General features: G+C 42.2%; 1 protein-coding gene across 2 annotated transcripts in view; it reads left to right on the top strand.

Annotated features, from left to right (window-relative positions):
• The first annotated feature begins 1,711 nt into the window (after positions 1 to 1,711).
• The window catches only part of TMEM108 (transmembrane protein 108), a 173,792-nt gene continuing 159,041 nt past the window's right edge, over positions 1,712 to 16,462 (top strand). The window contains exon 1 of one of the 2 annotated variants that reach the window (XM_074849673.1): positions 1,712 to 1,834. The gene's annotated coding sequence lies outside the window, so the exon portion shown is untranslated. Of the gene's footprint in view, positions 1,835 to 10,370; positions 10,502 to 16,462 lie in introns of those variants that run through there. The other variant, XM_074849665.1, reaches the window with a different exon arrangement.

A 16,462-nucleotide genomic window follows, 5' to 3' on the forward strand; every position in this document is an offset into this window, starting at 1 on the left:
TTCTTTAGTCAAAAGGAAGACTGCAAAGATTGCAAAGCCTCTGGAATGAAATGCTGTGCGACCAGGCAGCAGGGTCCAACTCACTGCTATGACCTACCATGTACGTCTGAAGCTGTGTGTACCACTTTCCACTCTTAGGTCGTGGATTTCTGACACATTCCACATTTTCATTGAGGAGATAAGAAAGAAAAGGTAAGACAGCCTGCAATGGCAGAAGACAGATGAAGCACGTTTGTATTGGCTGTTAATAATTATATAGCAACAGAAAACTCAGGATGAAAAGGTAAGTAAAGAAGGTAGGATTTTTCCCTCTATTGATGAATATAGAAAAATACAGACCAATAATGATCATGATTAATGAGGGAAAAGGAACGAATGCTTAAGATTCTCAGCAAGCAGTAGTGTGTAGGATAGGTAAAAACTGGAAGGGAGCCAGCACTGTTTCTGGATCTGCACCTCCTGGGCCCGTTTTCTCCCGGAGTAGCCACACTGACGTCCTGCCTGCAGGATAAATCGTAACTCAGCAGTGGCAAATTTCCTCCAGGGGTCTCTTCCAGCCGGGTTCGGGATCACCAGAGCTGCCCTGCAAGCACACCGGCCCCGCTGTAAATCACAGCGGTAAAACACTGCCAGAATTTGAAACCACCCAGTGCTTGTGGCAAAACTGTAGGAGTTTCAATAAGGCCAAATGCCGGGTGCTGCACTTGGGCCACAACAAGCCCCAGCAGCGCTACAGGTTTGGGGAGGAGTGGCTGGAGAGCTGCCAGTCAGAGAGGGACCTGGGGGTGTTGGTTGACAGCCGGCTGAACAGGAGCCAGCAGTGTGCCCAGGTGGCCAAGAAGGCCAATGGCATCCTGGCTTGTATCAGAAATAGCGTGGCCAGCAGGGACAGGGAAGGGATCTTACCCCTGTACTCGGCACTGGTAAGGCCGCACCTCGATTCCTGTGTTCAGTTTTGGGCCCCTCACTACAAAAAGGACATTGAATGACTCGAGCGTGTCCAGAGAAGGGCAACGAAGCTGGTGAAGGGTCTGGAGCACATGTCGTAGGAGGAGCGGCTGAGGGAACTGGGGTTGTTTAGTCTGGAGAAGAGGAGGCTGAGGGGAGACCTCATCACCCTCTACAACTACCTGAAAGGAGGTTGCAGAGAGCTGGGGATGAGTCTCTTTAACCAAGTAATGAGCGATAAGACAAGAGGTAATGGCCTCAAGTTGCGTCAGGGAAGGTTTAGACTGGATATTAGGAAGCATTTCTTTACAGAACGGGTTGTTGGGTGTTGGAATGGGCTGCCCAGGGAGGTGGTGGAGTCCCCATCCCTGGAGGTGTTTAAGAGTAGGGTCGACATAGCACTCAGAGATATGGTGTAGTTGGGAACCGTTAATGTTGGGTTGGTGGTTGGACTGGATGATCTTCAAGGTCCTTTCCAACCTAGACGATTCTGTGATTCTGTGAAAAGGCACTGCCGGGAGCGACCCTCCGCGGCGCCGGCGGCAGCCACCTGCAATTCCATTTTAGCGCCCCATCCCTGCCAAGCAGCTTTTGTTGGGCGTTTAACCTCCCCAGCCTGGCCCCCTAAACACCGGACTTCCCCTTTCGGCGCAATTACCGCTAATCCAATACAGCCCTTGTAAAGCCCTGCCCCTAATCTCCCCCGCTGCCAAGGTACCGGCTCCTCAGTCACATTCGCTGCCCGCGCCTCGCCCGCCGCCGCCGCTCCGCGCCCCCGCGGCGGGGCCGTCCCCTCCGCCGCAGCCGGGGACCCCTCCCGGGGAGGCCGGGCCGGCGGGAGCCCCGCCCGCGCCGCCGGCAGAGCCTCAGCGTGCGGCGGAGCCCGGTAAGCGGCGGCCGGCGGCTCCTTCTTCTTCCCGGGGCCCGGCCGGCGGCTCCTTCCTGGGGCGGGCGCTGCGGGGCTGGGTCCGGCAGCCAAGCTGGGGAGTAAGGGCTGGGGGGTGGTGGCGGGGGGGGGGTAGGATGGGGCTCTGCTTCCGAGACGCGCTTTGCTTACGGATTTTCTTCTTCTTCTTCTTTTATGTGATGCGATCCGGAATGGCAAGTGCCTGGTGGTTTGCGGTGGTTAGTTTTAAAAGCGTGGCGTTCTAACTATCCTCCTGCCGCTTAGCGGGCTCGGTTATATGTGAATAAGCAGTTTCAGGGGCAGGCACGTAGTGGAGATCGCGTAGCGATGGTTTCCACTCTTTTTGAATGGGTGGGAGCTGCGAGGGAAGGTGACATTAATATCGGTTACTGCATGAAAAGCATCATATCTCCTCTAGAAGACAGAATATATATGTTGGGGGTTTTTTTAAGCAGGAACTACAAGGTGCTTGTCACGACCAGTGAGCGTATGTTTGCTGGGATGCACACTGGTAATATACAGCCGAAGGCATGAGACCGCTCCATATCGTAATGAACTGAAAGCCTGTGGCTTTGCATGTTGTATTTAAAGTAGAATGCTGCAAGAGAGACCTGTAAAAACAGGTCTTGAAGCATAGCCAGTTGAAAAAGCCTGTTGTAGTACCGTGATAGGCAGTACCTTTTATCTAGGCAGTTTACGAGAGATAGCCTTCATATATTTCTCTCAAATAGTAGGAGGGGCCAGATGACTGTTTCAGGAAAATATTTTAAAGCATAGATTGAATGCATGGGTTACAACAGAGATAAAGCAGCTATGGATAAGTAATTAGGGATTGAACTGACTTCTACAGGAAAAATTGGGAAGGAAGCTGGACTATGCTATGAATAAATGGCCGTGCTTGTGCAGCAGAACTACAAAATACATAATCTAACAGAGAAAATCCACCTCTCTCAACTGCAGAAAGCAGTCGGGCATTCAAGGTCTGTGGAGGGAATCCTTTATATGGAGAGGCTTCTGTGGAAAAAGCTGCTAATTAAAGCAAGTAGGATCAGTCCCTCTTTATCCTATTGGCAATTTAATGTTTAAAAATGACCCTTTGACTGTCTCGGGAGATAAATTAGCAATCGGAATGTTCTTCTGATGAATGAAACTGTCATTTTACAGGTGACTTGCAGGGGGCAAAATAGTAGATTAAGGAATGCAATTCAAAAGCGAATTTTAAGAAAGCTATAATTTTGTCGTAATGCTTTGCAGCAGTACCACTGTTCAAATCTATATTAAGTTCTGGCTCTTAGGTTTGCAGAGCAATTTTAACCAGATAAATTCCGGGAATAGATAACAGTATAGTAACAGTGATGCTACCTGTATCTGAAGATATTCTAGTGACTTTACTTAAAAACTATATTAATTAGACCTACACGTGCAAGCAACTGGCTATTGCCTACTGTGCTGTTGTCCCAGAGTGACCTGTCCTCCTTTAGTTTATGTAGCAGACTTACTGTAAGTACTAATCATAAAGTAATCTTTGGTGCAGTGAAATTATTATGGTGAATTTCTTACCAGCTATTCCAATTGTGGTGGACCATGCTAATCAACTGTGTGAACATCACCTATTCCTTTAAAAAAATATTTGTTACTTCTGAGGATTTGAAAACTGCAGAAATACCTTTAATCCTTTTAGGACTGATGGCATTTACCCTTGTAAACTGATGTTCTCTAGATTAATGCCACATATGGAACAGTTTGAACTTCAGTCTTTCTGCTGGAGAGATTAAAGAAAGAGGAAAGGCAATTACAAGTGGTGCAATGGTAGAGATGCAATTATGCGATTGTATACAGGATCCACGGTTACAGTAGCATAATGCAGGATAAAAACTCGAGTTTATTATTGACAAAGCCTTTTATTTCTGCTAATAAAACGGATGTGCCAATATAATGCTAAAATAGCTGCAATAATGTGCATACATTAAAGACTTACATATTGACACTAACTGCTTTAAAAAGTTTGGAAACACTGGGCAATCTTTCCTTTCCTGGCAACAGGAGGCAATATTCCTAAGTGCTTGTGCTGTAGCATCTGCTCTAGTGCTGCCTTCCCTTGGAGGTCTTGCCAGGGCTGAGTTTTGCCTTAACAGATAAGCTGAATCAGCACAGATTGCATGTCTTCACAGCCTGCAGCTGCCCACAGCAAGAGTTTAGCTAAGCCGAATCCCTCGGTGGGCATGCAACAGATCTCGGTTGCATCAACAAAACCCGACCAACTCATGCTCCAGTCTAGCTCATTGCAGGTAAACAAATTCTTCTCTGAGGACTATAGCTAGACCAGAGGTTTTGGCCATGCTGTAAATTGGATTAATCAATTGCCAGGTAAATAGAGGCAATTAATGTACACACAAATTCTAGTGTATGTACTTGCAAGTTGTTTATTCTGGTCAGAGTTAACAGATCTGTGTAAAAACTTCCACTGAATTGTTTCATGGCATCCTTGTTTGTGGAATATATGAACTGGAATTCCTGGCCATATTTACTAAACAACTAAATGAATTAATAACCAACAAATTTATGAATAGATACTAAGTTTTGTATCCAAAGCTCAGCTGTGTGGTGGAGCATAATTAAAGACAATGTGGTGTCTGCAACAGATCTCCTTTGAGTGATAGGGTGTGAATGTATGACTGTGATACTGAAGATGGTTAACTTAAAATCAGTAGAGATTAAGTGAGCCAAAAACTATCTCGTCATTCCTTGAATTATTCCAAGGAAACTGTTGGACAATGCAGTTACTGTGGTGTAACTGCAAATAACTCAGCTGGAGGCATGGTCTGGCCACAGTAAATATACAAAATAGGAAAAACTAAAATTGCTGTTAAGTTTCTAGTTTAGCATCCACAAAAAGAAAGCTTCATAGTTGACTGACTCTCTTGGCTGACTCAAGACTGAGTTCTTCTTCAAAAGAAATAGGAATGAGACCAGACTGTAATTGTGGACCTACGTTGTAACCTGTTGTAAATAAAGCTTTTCAGACTTGAGTTTGAGGTGCTAGAACTCAGAATGTTGAGGTTAGATATGTTACCTGTTAGGTAATTAATGACAGAAATATAGTAACTGTTGCAATAAGGAGCGATGAGCCATCTCTTGCTCCTGGCTGACCGAGGAACTGGATTATGCAGAATACTTAGCCACCTTTCTGGCTAAGAACATGATGCATCTCTGCTTGGTACTGCGTAGTCCTTGCCACTGATGACAATATATGTAATCCATAGTTAAAGCACTCATTGTGACCTTTGGTTTGCTGATAGCATTCCCTGAAAGAAGTGTATGAGCTGGCACACTTACTGGTTTTCATTTGCAAAGCTCTCTTGAGCACTGGGTAAGGATCTGATTTGTTCCTTACTATGGGGATGAATTCTCTATGGTCTCTCATCATTCCTTCTGCATCAGAAGGCAGGTTTTATCCAGTATGCTGTGATGCTGAGGAAAAGATTTGCTAACTAAAATTGCTTTGGCAGTCTCTGTTTGGGAGTGTGATATAAAGGGCAAGATATAAACATAATGCCACAAGTGGGCAATGTGTTAAATGCTGCAAGCAGAACTACTGCTCTTACTGCAAGCAGTGGTGACCACTGGAGCTTTTTCTTCTAAGAAAAGCACAAGAGGAGTTGTGTGATTCTTAGAGTAAGGAGCATCTCTAACATAGTTTAATTTTTGAAGTAATTGTTTCATCAGTCCATTCCACCCATAAAGTGTGGAGATCTCAAATTAAATTCTTGTCCCACTGTTCAGGATCAGGTTTTCAACTTGACCATGTCAGTAACATGCTTGTTTAAAAAAATAAATAAATTAGGGAACAGAACTCTGTTTACAGGCTCACGGAATGGCTGAGGTTGCAGGGACCTCTGAAGATGGTCAGGTTCAACCTTCTGCTCAAAGCATCTAGAGCAGGCTGCACAGGGCTGTGTTCCGCTGGGTTTTGAATATCTCCAGTCTCCGGGGATGACTCTGCAGCCTCTCTGGGTGACCTGTACCTGTGTTGGACCACCCTCACAGTGAGAGTTTCTTATCTTTAAATGGAATTGCTTGTGTCTCAGTTTGTGCCTGTTTCCTCTTGTTCTTTCACTGGGCACCCCTGAGAAGAGTCTGGCTCCATCCTCTTTGTCACAAGGATGTGCTTATGGTCAACTCGTTGTCCACTGGGGCTTCCAGGTCTTCCTCTGCAAAGCTGTTTTCCCAGCCAGCTGGCATCCAACCTGTACTGGTACAAAAGGAGAGAGAGGACAAAACAAGAAGGGAAGAAGAAAAAGAAAAAATGACAAAGAGAAGAGGGGTGGAGAAGGGGTTGGGGGTGGGAGTGTACAGAGGAACGCAGGCAACTGGAGCCAGTATGCTGACTGCAGCAGGCTGGTTTACCTCAGCCTCGTTATAATGCTGTTGGGAGAAGACCACAGTCTTGAATGCCAATCCACAAGTGCTCCTATGCTTAGTGATTTAAGCAGGATTTAATGCATCCTGCAACTATAACCAATGACATTAGTATGAATCAAAAAGAATGTGTGAGTTTTGTTCTGAGGTTGGTATATACACTTCCAGGATAGCCAGGATACCTTCCTTTTCAAGGGTCTTTGCAATGGCATAGTTCTGGCAGTTTAGGTATGATTTAATAAAAAGTTTGGCTGGGCAGCTCATGCTGCTTTATTAAGCTCTGTCTATTAAGTCAGACTTTTCCAGGAAGTGCCTTTGAGTAAAGCATCGTGATGCCTCAAAGGAGCAAACATAATTTTATGACAAGACAGTAGTACAGTATATTGGTTGTGGAAGACATAGGGGAATTGGTGGTGAAAGAAGTCTTCTGTGGTCACTTAAAGGATCACTGGCATTCAAATTGTAATCCAGCAGTAGTCCTCTAGAATAGATGATGCTTTATGATGGTCCTAAAATGGAGGTTGCATAATAAGATTGGTTGTGGGGTTTCATAATACATGTATGCATGTACATTTGAGCATATAATTCTTTCATGTTTGGAAATAACACGGGTGTGTATTAGAAGTTTTTCGTATCTGAGAAATAGTTGCAGCTTTGCCCTTTTCATTGGTCCAGATCCACACCCACTGTAAACAGGTCAATCAGCGTTAATGGAGCAGAACCTGTCTGCCCTTTGTGTACCTTCCCTGTTATGTTTTTTTCTTCCAGAAGATTGAAAGTCACCCAAGACACGTAAAATAGAGGGATTTTGCCTGATCAATGGTGTTCCTATTCAAAGACTTCAGAGGTGTGATCTGTGCCAAGCTGTTAAAGCAATGGTTTATAGCATGTTCTGCAACTTCAGATTAGAGAGGTGCAGGTAGAGTACTCTCTGTACCTGAGCACACACTGAAAAACTACGATCAGCTTTTCACATGGTAGGATTTTGAGAGGTAGAGTTATCATCTGTAAGTGGAGCTGAAAGCAATGCAATCACTTCCACATATTGCTAATCCTCCTTTGTTCAGCTTCATTTTTTTATACGTATGTAGATTAACAGTGTAACTGAAATCAGGACAGTAGCTAATCGAGATGTATGTTATCTCTCAAACAGCTCCCTTTGCTTTAGTTTCTGAGTAAATAGTTAAAGGTGTGTCATGTAACCAGACGCTTTAAAGACACTCTAAGAGTTTTGTTAATTAAACTGCACTTTCTGTAGTTCATGCAATGTCTATCATTATGTAGGAAAACATGGTAAAAAAAATAACAGTATTATATACAAAGGACTAGAATTAGTATGCATCCAAGGTTTGAATACAAAATAATACTGTAGCGTTCTACTTCTAATGGTAGGTTCAAGGGGATCTCCTGTGCATTTCTGTTTCTACCAGCATTTGAGCAGAGCCTGTGCATTGTGAGGGTAATTAATCTTAGTGATCAAGCAAGAAAAAACAGTTTTAGATGTCTCTTCACTCTTTATCTTGCTTGCTGCTGTTGACTTATTCGTCTTTGTTCTCCAGTGCAGGCTACCTCATATCTATCCCTGCAGTCACACAGTTTACATGATTACATACACAGAGTCCTTATTCTATAGGAATTTGGCACATGCCAACCAATTTTTCCCTTGAACTGTAATCAGTTCTTCAGTAGTGTTGTGGGAGTGGTACACCATCAGAGTTCTCTTTACTTACATCCAGGCACGTGCCAAAGCCTCTGTCCCAAATGTCCCTTTCCTTAACCTGCTGCCTCGTCCTGCCAAGTCAAGTGATCGAGTCCATGGCTCAGTGATGTGCCTCTCTGTCCCACCATCCAAAGAACAGCAGCCACTCACCTCTGTCTGGACCCTGCTTGCCTCAGGTCTCCTTGGTGCTACAGGGACAAGGAGATTGATCACCTTCTCACTGAGATAGTTGGCCACGTAATGCTAAAGAGACTTGGTGGCTGCCTGTCCTCACCTAGAGGCTCTAGTCTATCCAACAGGTCTGAGATGGCAGGAAGGTTTAATGTTGTAGTACCAGATTTACATATTTGAAGATGGCTGACATTATGTTGGATTTTGATTTAGAAGAGTGATACAGCATTAGGTCAAAATCACAACACCAGCATGATCCAGCCATTGTAATATACAGTGGAATTGCAATGCAAACTGATTCCCCGTGCCAGTCTCTACATAGTTCACTGTCACAAAGAGGGAGGTTTTGTCCCAATTAGAGAGTCCCAAACCATAGATTGAATAAAAATGTAGTCTGGAAATGTTCAGATAGCCTGCATAGTGAGGCATTCTTAGTATTATTTTCCTAGCAGTTTGCATTCTGCTGCTTAATTTGTAAGAGTGAATGTTGTAGTTTTTTCCATGTCCAGTCTTGGCTGTCATTTTAGCCAGTACTTCTGAAGGACACATATTGTGCTTCACTGAAATCAAGTCCTGAAAGTTGTCAGGGGGAAAAGGAGAGCCCACATAAGGTTGGGGGTTACCTGGAGATTCAGAGTCAAGGACTCTAGGGTAATTGTGCGCAACCTTTCAGGTCTGAGATCTGTCTGTATCAAGGAGGAGGCACAGCTCGCTTGAAACATCTCCCAGGATCAAGGCCTTTTCTGGCTCCATCGGGAGTTTTGGGTTTAAATGGCAATTAAATCAGATATACCTTGTGCCATCAGCCTGTGACATGCTAGCTGTGCCGTGTAGGGACAGGGTGGCCTTATGTGCCATCCTTTGCAGTGGGAATTTATACCAGGATGAAAGGCTACAAGTGGTTAATATAGTATAAAATGTCATTGCTGATGATTTTTAGGCATTCTGACTGAAGTGAATTCATTTTTCAATTTCCATGGTAAAAAACAGGGAGGGAGAGAGCAGCCTAGATAAGATGTGTATACTGCAAATCTTTGAAATACTTGTAAACAGTTACTAGAGAGCAGGGGCAGCTTTTAAGCAGCAGGTGTTGTGCATCCCATTTTCTGTGCTGTGGTACTGGAGCTGGGGGTGTCTGGTGAAATCTCATAATGAAACAGACAAATACTTTGAGAAGTTGAACACAGCTCAGCAAAGCAGATCTGAACTAATGTGAACTGCCTGTCTGCCAGTAAACAGATAACTGCACTCTGTTGTTTAATTGAACTTTCATGAAACTAAAATATGTTTTTGTAAAATCCACCATGAAAATGTGTTCTGCTTGTGGATCCTGCATATGGGGATCAAGATATTGAGGGTGGGGAGGGGTATCTGTCAGGTACACAGGTAATGCTCTATATGCTGAACAGTCTGCAGTGGGGAGTCAAGCATATTAAGTGGCTCTCTCATAGCTTTCACAGATGAAAACTGTAGTGCCCAAGCAGAGAACCTGTTGCTTGGTTTTCAGAGTTCTTTTTGGTTTGGATGACCAAATTTAAATACCTGGAAGGCACTGCAGCTATAGATACAATTGAGGAATCTCATTGTGATTCCCTGAGTGGTTCTACCAAAAAAATCCCTCTGACTGAATTTTCCTGCTGTCTCACTAATTCAGTCTGCTCCTGAAAAACTCTGAACAGTGTTCAAATTCACTTTTTTAGAAGGCATTTTTTTCTTTTTTTGTTACTTTAATTGCTGGCCATAAATCTTGGCCACTTTGTCAACCTCCAGTTTCTCATATTAGTAGCATTCCTATTTCTGTACAAGTATTTAGATGCAACTCAGTCCTTTTCCATAAGCATCAACCTTTAACAGATAAATTGACAAAGAAATTGACAATTCAGGGATGCAAGTTATGCTATTTTTTTGTACAGTAAAGTGTCTGAATTTCATAAGGTGGGAGCATGTTCTCAAACATACAAGATACACACATATGGAATGTGATGTTCTGGAAAGTCTGCAAAGAAATCCTAAAGAGTCCTCTACTTATATTCCCAAAAAATCAATAACCTACAGAAACATTGTGGTCTGTAATCCATTACACTGAAAGCTCTGGAGAGCAATAGAAGCCACATGGCACAGAGCCATATGTATTTAAATTGAATGCCATGTAGAATGAGATGAATAAACATATTGGAATAACACACCCACATCTGTAAATTTACAGGTTGCACCAGCTGGCAGATTAAAAATAAAAAAACAAGAAGCTGGAAGAATTGTTATTACCAGGAAGATCCGAACCAATGGACTGTATGGATATAGATATGTTTGAAGGCATCTGCTCTTCCCGTTACAAGGTAAGACACAAAAGGATTTTTCTGCTGGTTTGTTTCTCTTTGGTGCAGTTCACCCTTCTTTTGTGGCACTGCCCAAGATGGCAGTGGAGGTGTTCTCCAAAGTTTGTTCAGTCTCGTGGCTCACTGCTAATAACTGTGGCTTACAATTAATGTGTAACTGGACTATCTTCAGACCCAAAAAGGCCTCAACTTTCAAAAGTCAATGACAACTGTGGATCCTCAGGGCCTGTAAAATGCAACTTTTTATTATGTAAAGTATCTGTCAGATAACTCTACAGGTTGTCTATTTTTAGCATGTGCTAATAGGAGACCTTTCCACTCATCTAAGGCATCTTTTTCTGTGTGCTTATTAATTGCTGTAGATTGAAGTCGACTTGGAACCTGTACTACTTAGTGCAGGATCTTAATCAGGAGAAAATGTCTCTAAACTGGATGCCAGAAAATGTCTCTAACTGGAGATGCAAGCTATGCCATTTTCTTTTTACAGTCCTAGTGTTCTTTCAGGATTGTTATGTTATATGGCTTGTTCACAAAAACTGCTGTATTTTTCTTTTTTCTAGCTATTCCAATAAAAATTAATTACATATTGCTCTAAGCTGAGGGTGGTGAAGAGCTTGGTACATTTTCTTGGCATCTTTTGCATAATGACTGGGGATGCTGACACTTATTCTGAATGCTTCCTTAGTTTTCAGGGAAGGTACAAAACACAGATTTTTCAAAAACTTTTTTGAAACTGGTAGAAACACTTGAGAAAGACATGAAGCAAATTAATTGTAAAGTAAAATTTCTCATTTCCAAGATGATGTAGTTCTGCATGGCTGTGGGTTGGCTATGTGGGACGTCTTTGTGGTCTAACAATTCTGATCAACACAAGATTGCTGCTGAGAAAATGCAAAACCACAACACCAGCTCTGTGTTACTCAGGAGCTCAAATCAGGCAGCTGTGCCGTTGCAAAAAGGGGCAATTACAACTGGTCTTAGCTGATGTTTGCTTTAACCCAGAGAGGACTTTCAGCTGTAGTCAGTGTGACACTCCATTTCTCCATTTTCACCATCCAGTGTTAAATTATGGGGGAACCATCTGTGCTGGGGCAATGCACTGCCATTGCTTCTATTCTGTACAGAAATACTGGCCACCAGTGTCCAGTGTTACCAGTCTGCCATTTTCACAAGCATAAGATACACACCTCTCATTCTTCTCTTGTGGAAAAACTAAATTGAGGAGAGACCTCTTCCTAAGGTGGGGAAAGTAACAGGCTGGCACTGCATCCTCTAGAAACAGGAGTGCTCCCTCGTATGCTCAAATAACAGGAATGAAATGTGTGAAGTATGTAGAAAATGTGAAGATAACCAATAGCAAATACAACTTGCGAGGAAAAACGCATTCAAACTCTTGAGTACTTGGGACATTCCAGTAATTTTCCCGTAATTGTTGTTACTGAGGAATGTACATAGACCATAAAAATCTGTAAGATCTGATCTAGATAGCAGACACTTCTCAAGAGTTTTATTTCCCCTGCCAGATGCTTGTGTGACCACTGGTGTCCACACACAAGTGGTCCAGTGGAATCTGTATTGCCACCAGTTATTGCCAGCTTCCACAAGTATAAATGCTAGCCTGGTCTGTGCTTTCTTGTTTGAAGATATTTACATTTGCATGTTATGAAATCCCTAGCTTTAGTGCAAATAGCTAATATAATGGGGGGAAGGGGAACGACACCTTTGGTTCTGCATATGCAAAATAAGAATACCATTTCGTGTTGCCACTTTGCCTGTTTAATTGTGTTCTTCTCTGAATTGGAGCTTCTGAGTTTGTGCTTCTTGGCATGGGAGGGAGCCCGGCCTTGGACAGGGCCTCTGGCTGTTGCGTGGCAAGTAATCCTTCCAAATAGGATTTGCATTCTTGCAGCAGCCATTCTGGGGATAGAGAATGAATACATGGAGGCAAATTCTGCTTACACAGACATAGCTCAGGTCCAGTCATTCAGAACACGAGTCAATGACAAACAGAGTTGCACATAAATTGAGTCCTTTCTGAAAAGAACTGGTACTAGTGGCTAAGAAAAATATACAGAGTCAGAGCATCTGCAGTGTCTTAGTTAACTAGATTTATAGGCACTTATTCACAGCAAAAATGCTGTTAGAGCCCCGGAGTGGCTTTGTTAGTTTTCCTTGCCAAAGGCTGTCATCCCTGTAGAGTTGTTGTGTGGAAATGAGAGCTTGCAGCCCAGCTACTTCTGTGTATGGTCTTGGTCTCCACGTAAAACTTCCTTGCTCTTTCAGTGCTGTGTACTCTCTGCTTTAAAGCACCTGAGATGGTCTAATGTAGTGACTCTTCTATTTGGGATGATAGCCTGCAGCTGTAGGATAGAATAAATTACTGGACATAATAGTGGCTTAAATCAAAGCCAGACCTTGAATCCCTGAACTTTTATATTGCCATTTATTTGTGGGCATTACTCTTGATAGCCTTCTAGGTGTGTTTATCTTTTTTTGGCTGAGAAATTATTGAAACATCAACAACGTAGAAAGTGAAGAAACAGACTGCCTTCTGGTTTATACTCAACACAGGTATTCCAATATTAACAGAAGCTACGCAAGTTTCAGTTAACTTTTTTCAGCTATCTAAGTCTTAAATGAAAGCCTGAAGAAGAGGCACCTGAAAACTTCTGGGAAGTCATGTATTAGAAAAGTTCAAAACTGAATAAAAATTTCCTTCCACTCATGAAGATGTTTTGTGGCTCGTTTTTTTTCTCTGCAGAACATAAAGATGTGTTTGTTCTCTATATTGAAGCACTGGTAACTTATAATTGAAACATTTATTTTCAAACTTCAGGATAGCTGAATCAAAACCAGTTCATTTTGCTAGGAGATCACAGTTCAGTGAAAGATTTCCTTATAGTTAAATAAAATAAATTGATTTTGCTTATGACTTAGTCCTGTCTTTCTCCTTTCTGGTGCACTGAATTTGATGTTCCTATTATTTACTTTTACTAGTAGTGCTGAGGGACCAACTAGCGTTGGTGAGACCTCAGTTGTGCTGAGTACCACGCCAGGTCCAGCATAAATTGTAAATACACCTTTCTGCAAAGAGTATATGATCAAAGAGGCAAGAAAGATTAGATGGGTGCATACCCAGGAGCACAGGGGACAGTGAGATATTTTTCATCAGCATGGTAAGCATTGGTTTCAAGAACCTGCAGGCATCCATTTATATATGCAACTCTATAGCCTTAAGGTGATTGTGTTTTAAGGTGGTGGGGAATCAAAGCGTTTCATCCCTGCAAGCAGGGAGGGAACAGAAGAATTGCCCATAATGTCGCTATAGTACTCCCTCCATGATGTTTTGATTTGAATAAGAGCAGTTTGATTTAAATCAACTCAGAAATGGGAGCAGCAGCTTGGCAGTGGCAGGAAGCCTTTCCCTTTTGGAAGTGAGGGTGACATACAGCTCGCCTGTATGCAGTGTAATTTGTCCTGACATTTGCTGGCACAGTAAGTTCTTACTAACTGCAGTGACACTTGCCCTGTGTGACATAATTCGAAACACTTTTTCATAATACTTCCACTTGAACTGAAAGCAGCCAAACTGTCTTTTCTAATTTCAGCCATTTTGATCCCTTGTCCCCAGTGATAAGTTCTGCTTTGCAGTGTTTCCCAGCTGCCTGAAGTAAAACGATGAGATGGCAGCTAGCAATCCAGGGTTTTTCCCCTGTCGCTACTCGAGAGCATGCTGTAAGTCATTGTTCCTCCATGAGCTAAATCCTAAAGGAGTTAGCTTCAGAAGTCAGCCCTCCCAAAACAGCTGTTAAGATACAGAAGTCACAACAGAGCCAACTGATGATAAGGTGTGTTTGTGCTTGCCTTCGTGTATTACTACTAACATTGGACACTAGTCACAGAATATTATATTTAAAACCCATCAAAAGGAGAATGGTATGGAGCGAGATCTGAGTCTTCACAATCAAAAAGAATGCATTTTTCTAGTTCTGATGTGGGTCACCAAGTGGGAATTGTTACAACTTTATTTTTATTTTGTTTGTCCAGGGAGACTGTCTTTTCTTCAGTAAAGAATATCTAAACACTTGTTGCTACTTAGTCATTTCTTCAAGTTGTATGTGAGATGCTGTAATTATTTTCTGATGACTAGATGGAAAATACAGTTGTTCTGATAACATTTTGTTCATGCTGATGCAATTGAATATGCATAATTCACTCGATGATCTGGCCCTGACAAGTTTGATTACTATTCCTAATAGTAAGCAATAACATTTCTTTTGGGGTGGTAGGAGACTATTATGTACAATGTGTATGAAAAGTCTTATGGATGCAGTTAAATGCAGTCAAGTGTGGTGTTGAATTCACCAGTAAGTGAAGGAAGTTTGGGAATATGACCTCGTTTGATAGCTGGTATTAAAGTAAGCTGGTGTACTGTGTAAAATCAGGATGGGAAATCTGACATAAAGGTAAACTTGCTGTGAGACTAATCTAAGAGGGTTCATAAGTACTGACAAAAAGAAAGACGTGAGTACCTGGTTATGCAGGTTGCGTAGTGCTTCCTCTGGTTTCTTGCCAAGCATAGAAACAAAAGCTGGGACGCTTTTAGGTGACTACCTATGTATACTCAGGTTCCTCACAACCCATAACGAGTCATGGTTTTGAGGACAACCTCATAACAGCCATGTGAGGTGGGGAAATGTCTTTATCCCATGCCACCTCCTGCCTGCCCCCCCTCCATACAGATGGCTACTGAGTAGAATTTTGTTCCTGGCACAGGAACTAAATTCCACTTCTGATCCAAGCACCAGACCTGGATATTCACTCAATGCTCTTACACTAATGAGTTGATCTTTTTGCAGAATGAGTAGGCCTTGCCACTCCTATCCTCAGTTAGATTAAGGATTAGTCTGTTGAATTTCAGCTGCATGTTTTAGGTCAAATTTAAAGTGAATACAAAGGTCACACTTCGTTTCAACTACTTGCTGTTCAGGAAGAGAACTGAAAATAGTAAGTGGAGTACAGAAAGCCATAGAAATTAAGGAAAAACTCAGTTTTAGAGTTCAGCTTCTTATAAGAAAGAGGCCAAACTGAACTTTTAAACTCTAAATTAGTCTGCAAAGGTGAGGTTGCACCTCGTTGTGCTAAAGAGATCCCTGTAAATAGAGATCCTCATACTGGAAATTAAGTCAGTATAGAAAACATTACAAATGTATACAGTATGACTTGTGTATTTATTTCTGTATCTATGCTGTTAATTACATGTTAGACTACTAAAATTGCATTTTTAAAGCTCTTTGATATAACCTTTTTTGTTTTCATCTTTTTTATTCTTCTGTACACACACGTGCTGATTGCTTAATTTAGTTAGATGTACACTGCTTAAAAACAAGCCTTTGTAAAAGCAAATGCAAAGTAAAATTCTTTTTTAAACAAGTGTCTTTTGGCATTTAGCATACCAACAGCAGTGCTAAGAAGTCAAAGGAATGCCCGTGAGTAGGAAGGCAGAAGCACATCATGTGACGTTTCACAAGTGAAAGCTAGCATCCTCTTTTGCATGTAGTTGGGAGTTGTTTATAGCTGCAAAGAGCTAGCTGAGTGATGAAGTGCTTAAAAAGTGGGGAAGGATTTTGACTTCAGAATGTTCTGTAAAAGCCTGTTTTCATGCATGTCAGCATGGGATCCAAATTTAAATTGTTGGCATCTTTCTAAACGTGTATTAAAAGGCATGGGAAAATTATATGTATGAAAACTGTGTCAGAAGAAGGAACGGTGATTTCTTTTACTAGAAAGTGAGACAAAGATGGTCTGGGCATGGTCTTACCCACAAGATCTGACTGGGGTTTTTTGCATGGCTTTAGCCAAATTACCTAATTTATGCACCTTAAATCTTTCCTATGGTTAAATTGAGTAATAGCACTAGCTTTGTTTGACTTTGGGAACGAAGTGAGGGGAAAATGTATG

This window comes from Strix aluco, chromosome 1 (genome assembly GCF_031877795.1).
Source record: "Strix aluco isolate bStrAlu1 chromosome 1, bStrAlu1.hap1, whole genome shotgun sequence".
In the NCBI taxonomy this organism is placed as follows: domain Eukaryota; kingdom Metazoa; phylum Chordata; class Aves; order Strigiformes; family Strigidae; genus Strix; species Strix aluco.